Source organism: Euprymna scolopes, chromosome 6 (assembly GCF_053919585.1).
Source record: "Euprymna scolopes isolate OS-2025 chromosome 6, ASM5391958v1, whole genome shotgun sequence".
Taxonomy (NCBI): Eukaryota; Metazoa; Mollusca; class Cephalopoda; order Sepiida; family Sepiolidae; genus Euprymna; species Euprymna scolopes.
The window spans coordinates 75,593,930-75,601,948 of NC_136487.1; positions in this window are offsets into that span (position 1 = coordinate 75,593,930).

Here is an 8,019-nt window from a genome sequence, read left to right on the forward strand (position 1 = left end):
CTTTCTAGAATTTTTTTTCTTTCTAGAATTTTTTTTTCTTTCTAGAATTTTTTGTTTCTTTCTAGAATTTTTTGTTTCTTTCTAGAAATTTTTGTTTCTTTCTAGAAATTTTTGTTTCTTTCTAGAAATTTTTTTACCTTCTTTCTGGAATTATTTTTACTTTCTTTCTGGAATTATTTTTACTTTCTTTCTAGAATTTTTTTTACTTTCTAGAATTTTTTTTACTTTCTAGAATTTTTTTTACTTTCTAGAATTTTTTTTACTTTCTAGAATTTTTTTACTTTCTAGAATTTTTTTTACTTTCTAGAATTTTTTTTACTTTCTTTCTAGAATTTTTTTACTTTCTTTCTAGAATTTTTTTTACTTTCTTTCTAGAATTTTTTTTACTTTCTAGAATTTTTTTTACTTTCTAGAATTTTTTTTACTTTCTTTCTAGAATTTTTTTTACTTTCTTTCTGGAAATTTCTAAATTGATTTTTTTTTTTTTTTTTTAACCTTCTAAATTTTTTTATTTTTTTAACCTTCTAAATTTTTTTTCTTTTTTACCTTCTAAATTTTTTTTTTTTCTAATTTTTTTTTCTGTCTGAATTCTTTTTCTAAATTTTTTTTCCTTTTAAAATTTGTTTTCCTATCTGAATTTTTTTCCTTTCTAAATTTTTTTTTTTTAATTTTGTTAAATTTTCATATTTTATCTTCGATGCCATATAACGTAAATTTTACTAGAAATGTTGCAGACATATCCCTTTTAATAGTAAAGTTTATTTAAAACGGCATAAAATGTTTATATTTACATATCTAATTTTCTTAGGTGTATTTATGTAAATCCGAATACAACTATATAAAACATATCTACATATAGATTGTTATATATAAAGGTGTAAGCCACAAGTACTAAATTATTTTTGCAAGTGTTTCCTTCCATAAATAATTTCATGATGCTTTTATGATCTCAATCTTTTACAAAAATATATTTTTAAATCACTTTTACAATAAAGATTCGATTTTGTTGTTGTAAATAAAATAATAAATGTAGTCCTTACGACTTGTTCAAATTTACAAGTGTCGAAAGAAATTCCTTATTAATTTTAAAATGATGCTGAAAACCATCGTATAAATGTTGAATAGAAATGAAATTTACCAGCTATTTTAAATGGGTATCACAAACCAGCAAGGCTAGGGTGCAAAAATTAGGAAATTTTTTTTCAATTTCAACATGTGATAACTGAGATTGCTAAGATAAAATTTAGATTGAAACAAAATTTTGTTTTTTCTCTTAGTAAAATAGTTCTTAGTGTTTTCTGTGATTAATGTTTGTTTTGTTTTTTTTTATGTTCATGATATCACGTATCCTTATGAAGAAAAAAAACGTCTACTCATACGGTAGCCTTAAATACAGTAGAAGCCCAGGATTCAGCGTTAAAAGTTAGTAAAAAAAAAAAAATGTTACACTATATAATACGCATGTATATAATCTAATAACATAAATAACAACGTAAGGCAGGGCAAATACTATACCCAGGGGCCAGAAAAACATTGTATTCCACATTGTAACCTGAAAACCGTATCCTACGGTCACCGTGTCCTAGGGTTCTACTGTATAAGGTTTTAAGTTGTCTTTTGCTGAAAGAAATCCAAATTTGAAAAACGGTGTGAATTAAATTTTATTTGTCAAATTGTTTCCAAATCTGAATATTTTTTTTATTAATTTACCATTTAAAAAAAAAATTTAGTTTAATCTCTACTGTGCTGTGAATCATATTATGAAGATTTAATGTGTTAGCTGTTAAAATGAATCTAATAGTCAAAGTTGTTCTTTTGTGGCATTTTGCGCAATTTTTGATAATTAATGGGATTTTGCCCAATTTTTAAACTGGCATAGATTCCATTAAAATTAGTTTTCATTTACTACAAGATGGTTTTTCACATATTCAAAGCAGTTTAAGTTTCACATTGGAATTTGGCTTCTCGACCAATAGCACAAAAGACTGCAAATTTTTTAAAATTCTAACAAATTTTTAGTAGTTATCATTCGACAGGTAATTAAGGTACCTATGTGGCCACATTAAAAGTTTTCAAATATAATAATTTTCATTTTTTGTCCTGTCTCATGTTGAGGTTAAATGTTTTGTGAATTACTCTTGCCATTTGTTGTTTGTGCCTCTCACTGATTGGGCACATGTTGTTTGTGTTGTCATAAATTTATCCCTTTTTGTATCTTAAGCAGCCTACCAGATGGCTTTGTGTATTCAGTGCTTCTTTGTTATAACAAATCAAAATATTGAATTTCAAGTAAAACCAATGGTATCTATTTAACTGTCGTGTCACAGTAATGAACATATCCAAAAATTACAAAAAAACGATAAGGTAGAAAATTAATTATTAACTGAAAAATTTTCAAGGACAATTAGCGAAAATTGATTTTTGATAAAAAGAAACTGGAATGGTTGAATCGTAACGGGGGAGGGGGGGGTAATTATTTTGAGTAAACTTTGAAAATCTTAGGACAATTTAGCCAAATTCAATTTTCCTTAATTGTCTTTGAAAACTTTTCATTAAAAATTAATTTTTTTTTTCCATATCCTTTTTAGTAATTTTTAGATATGTTCATTACTGCAATATGACAATTAAGTTTGGTTTTACTTGAATTTCAATTTTGGAATTTTGCTATTCTAATGAAGAAGCACTATGCAATCTGTCAATGTGGGGCATGTTTTGGAGGATTTCGTATGACTGACGGCAGCTGACATGGTCATACCAGTCAAGCCCTCATTATGCAACATATTTTCTTACAGATGTTTATAGAGTAAGATCAAGAATATTCTCCATCCAGAGCACTACAGCCACAGTCATGTCATTTTGATATTACATTGGTGATCAAGTTTCGTAACCATGTAAGAGGTACAAGTCGGACATGCATAATGTGTTATATTTCTTAATTTTTGAGATGAGGATTAGTTATTTGTGTTATTTGGATTCTTTGCACTATTGTCCTCATCTGGAGTGCGATTTTCACGTTTCAGTCGATGTAACCTCAGACATTAAAGTGTATCTTTCGGACTCTGGAATGTTTCTGTCGAACTCGGGAATTTGGACAAAATTTCGAACGGCACCTTTTATTTACTTCACACGGGTAGCATGCTTTCGTTCAGTCTGCCATGACTGGATACAGGTCCTAAATAATTTGCAATCGTATTTTTCAGTCACCTACACTGAGAATCGATCCTTCAACCTTCAGGAGAATATCACTTTTACAATTGATTTTTTCCAAGCACCCTAACCACTGTGCCACAGGTCCTGGCAATTATGTGTAACACAATGCTTAGAGCATTTGAAAAAAATCAATTGTAAACATGATTGTCTCCTGTAAGTTCAATTCTCAGTGTGGGCAACTCAAAAATACAATTGCAAATTACGTAGGACCTTTATCCAGTCATGGCTGATAGAACGAGAGCATGCTACCCCCATGAAGTAAATAAAAGGGTTCCATTCGAAATTCCGTTCAGACTCCTGAGTTCGACAAGATACATTTGAAGAAGGTTGGAGGTTACATCAACCGAAACGTTGTGAAAATAACATTCGAGATGAGAACAGTAGTCTGAAGAATCCAAATAATATGAATGTGCATTGTATGTTGCCGCTCTCATATGATGGCACTTTGTAAAATTATTGACAGCTGCGTAAAGATTTTTCATTTGGCAGATGTATGTTGTCTTATAATTCTATCAGTTCGCCCACTTCAATCGTGTTACTTAGGTAGATTCGAAAAAAAACTAACGAAAATAAAATATTGATTCGTGTTACCTACTTTAAAGTAACTTGTAAGAGTGTTTTCATCTTTACCAAAACTCTTAACTAACATTTCATTAGATAAGTATTATAAGAATTTAAATTGAACTAAAAAAAAAATCTATATATCCAATTAAATGCTTGTAATTATATAGAAATACTAGACTACCCATAACCCGTTGGGTCAGTATGTTATATTAGCTATGGAATTAATGTATGAGCGTGATACTTGTGATGTAAAGAAAATAGTTTGTTTTTTTACATAACAGAAGCATTTCTATGAAAATATATTAAAATGAAAAAAGAATATATAGATTTCTATGAGTTGTTATGTTTATAATTGTTTTTTTTGTTTGTTTTTTTTCAAAAATAAACAGAAAAAATTACAGCCATTGAATTATAAGTGGTTTGTCATACTAAATGTGCACTGAACAGATACCATAATACTTAGAGTTAAATTCAAATTTTGATATATCTTTTAATTTAAACGCAAAAGAAAAAAAAATTGGGATGCTGAAAGCGTACACAGTAAAACAATGTTTTATTGTTGTATTGATTATTTATTCGTAACGCAAATTAAAAAAAACATTTTCGGGGTTATTTATGTTGGTAGTGTAGAAGAAAATGCATGAATGTTTTTTAAGAAAAGTGTATTAAAAAATGGAGAATAAATTAAAACAAAAATGAGGGTGGTTGGTAAATCGCCGTTGTAAAATGCTGTTATGGTTGTCAACGGGTTAAAGTAGATTTATTTGTAAGAAAATTGCATTAAAATAACTTAAACATAATACGGAAATGAACGATATAAAAAAAATAAAGTATTAATTGTTTATTTGGATAATTTAAATGCGAAAAAAAACAAAACAAATCGGGACGCTGAAAACGTACACAGTAAAACAATACGTTTTTTTTAACGTTGATTATTTGTTTATGTACGCATGTTCAACTGGATGTTGAGTTACAACACCTGTTACGAGGTCATTTGAGTTTTATAATTATATAGATGTATTTTTCTTATTGTTAGGTTGAATTTGTATTAGAATTTTGATGACAATCAACAGGTTCTAGAGTTGCTGAGTTACTCATGGAGTACATTTCAGCACATATGCATAGATGCTACCATTTTTATTCTCAACATCAAATTTAGGATTCAAAGGTTGCTTGATAATTTTTTTTTTTTATGTGAATCACTACATAAAGTTTCTTGAAAATATTGCTTGATCACCTTTCCGTGTAAAGGTTTTAAAATAGTTTTACATTTCTTTTCAGCAACATTCATTATGTAGACAGAATATTTTATTTCTTAAATTTTTCATTTAAATAAAAAACTATTTGACTTCTGTGAATAATCCAAACAGCTTCGCCATATGCTTGAGAACAAAGTTTTGGTCTTTTTTTTTACGGTTTTAGGCAGTTGAAATGTTCTTTAGCCTTTGTTGGTAATCACCTCAAGATCGTATGTCAATAAAAATACTGGCCCTCATGACGTCACTGGATTGGTATTAGAAAAGAGCATCCGATCTATGAAAATCTTGCCTTAATTAAGAAAATGATTCCCAAAGATAGATTAGTTTAGAAGTTAATTTCTAAAAGCCGTCCAACACATGCCAGCATACAAAGCATGCATTAAACTGAATATGATGATTAGACTAGTTTTTAATTCCCAGAACCGGCACATGTGTATCGGCTCATATCTCTGTTGGTTGTTCTTTTTGTCTTCAGTGAAATCTTTGTGTGCTTTTTTTATTTTTTATTTTATTTTTTATTTTTATTTTTTTAATTGGAGTCTAAGAGTCGGAAAACATGTCCAAATCACATTATTATTATTATTTTTTTTTTTATTTTATTTATTTTTTTTTTTGACAACATTGTTGATGGACAAAGTTCTTTTTTTCTATCCCATGGAGTTACTTCAGATAAACATTTAATTTTTAAGACATTTTGAGCCTTCCCTTAATGTTCTGCTTAATTAATCGGATGTATACTCTTACTATCATCTTTAATTGCACCTAAATTCTCGTGATACTTGTTTGGTGAATGTTCGCTGAAAGATCATCTTCTAAGGGGAGATAATTTTACTAAAATGAACTGTATTGGATGTTTTGAAAAAGGAGGAAAAACATTGTAAGTTATAGAAGTTGTAGACGGATTCAACTTGTTCTTTTATAATATATTTATAATCAATCTTTTTTTCCACTTTTACAGATAAAAGTGGAAAAAAAGATTGATTATAAATATATGAAAAGTAGAACATTTAATTTTATATAACAAATGTGGATAAAATAAAATCTGTCTTTTTTTGGACAGTAATACCATACTGGTATAATAAAAACGATAATTTTTTTTTCAAAAAAGAAAAATTAGAAAGGCGATTTCTCTAATATAGCTCACATTCAAAGGTTATTGGGTGCCAAAGCCCAACCACACTCTGTCGCCAAAGTATATACAAATCTATTATATAGAACACCAACCAGAAAATTATTCTTTGTAAATTTTATTTAGCCTCCTTCCCTCAATCAGAAAGTTATTCAATTCAACCCCCACAGTCCTATTCCACAATAGTTTTTGTCTAACTTGTCCTCAAAGTATTGGCCAAAGTTTGTCACACCAATGTGCACTTTTACGTAGCGAGCACACCTGGATATGATCAATCTGGTCTGTAATGATCTCCTCTAGTTTAAGAAGAGTATAGATATCGTTTTATAGGCATATTTGAGATAACTTCCGTTATGATACGATGAGGGTGAAATCCATCGAGTGCACCTACAAAGGAGATGATCACCAGAATGCTCCTGCATATCATCAAACAGATATAAAACAAAGACTTGAACCTTCATACATAAAATTTGGTGGGCAAGTCAGGCATGACTATGGTTGGATTGCAGGTAGAATTGTCAGTTTTAGTGATTCCATCGGTGGCATTTTGGGAGGTTGGGGTCATTCTATATAAAACTGAATTTGAGATGTATAAATCCCCACAAAAATTGAATTAGAAATCTCAATTATTTTCCCTTGTGATTTGTGGTCATATCTCCTACAACTCATTTGAAAGAATTCAAAAGAAGTCTTATTCAATTTGTCTAATAAAGATCTGTAATTTTATTGAAATAAACAGAATAGCAGATCAAAATATTTTTATTTTGGATGAATGAAATTTTTAAAATTCTTTTATTTATTTTCCTTCAGCTTATAGACATTAAAATTTATGATTATTCGAAATAGAATTTAAAAAATCGTTTACTCATTGATGATGCTTTTTGTTTTCACCATATCGCCTTGACTTCCATCTACTACAATGACTTATGATTGAAGTCTTTTCCCTAAGATGATGAAAAAATAAATAAATAAATAAAATAAATAATTAAACTAATTACTATTTTTTTTTTTTTTTTATACATGTTGACTGATTTTCTGGAACCATTTCCGATGAATCATTCCAACACTAGTGGTTACTTACTGACTTATTTTTATTTATTTATTTATTTATTTTTTTTTTTTTTTGAGTACGGTATAATAATTTATAATATAAAATTGAAATTGACCTGAAATGAGTGAAGGACTCTTTTTTTCATTTAAAATGCTAATTTTCTATCAATAATATTCAGATATGCATAAATAGAACTATAATAAAAAAAAAAAAAATTAAATGGTCATTGAATTAGAAAACAATAAGAACGAATATTGAATTAATGAGATGTCCTTTTGAACCATTTCCGATGAATTCGACTTTTGTTTATCAATATGCAAATTAATTATATTTGTATGTCAATCACATGGACATGTATTAAATCTTATGTTCTTTGCTATTTTGCAAGCCCACTCTCTAGTTCTCGTGATTCAACTGGTCAGCTTTCTTCAAATTCCGAAACAGTTGATCTGGAACCAAAGGTGCCAGTGCTTTGCCAGATCATTTTATCAAATCTCCAATACTAACGATTACTCTGATACTATCCCCTTGATTACAGTAACGCAATAACCCTTATCCCTGAGTGGCTTCTGGGCCTTGATAAGTGGTGACTACCTTCTAACAAAAAAAAAAAAATCAACTCTTTTACTAGACCATCTAATTTTACCTGAATCCTAACTCTAACATCAACACATTAATTATAAGCCTAAGCCTACCATGTCTTTAATCCACAAACAAATGTTAGAAACCTAGCCTAGGATTAAATGTAAGTGAATATATGAAATGTAGATGCTAGTGCAGCTTATGGACCGTGCTTTTTTTTTGGG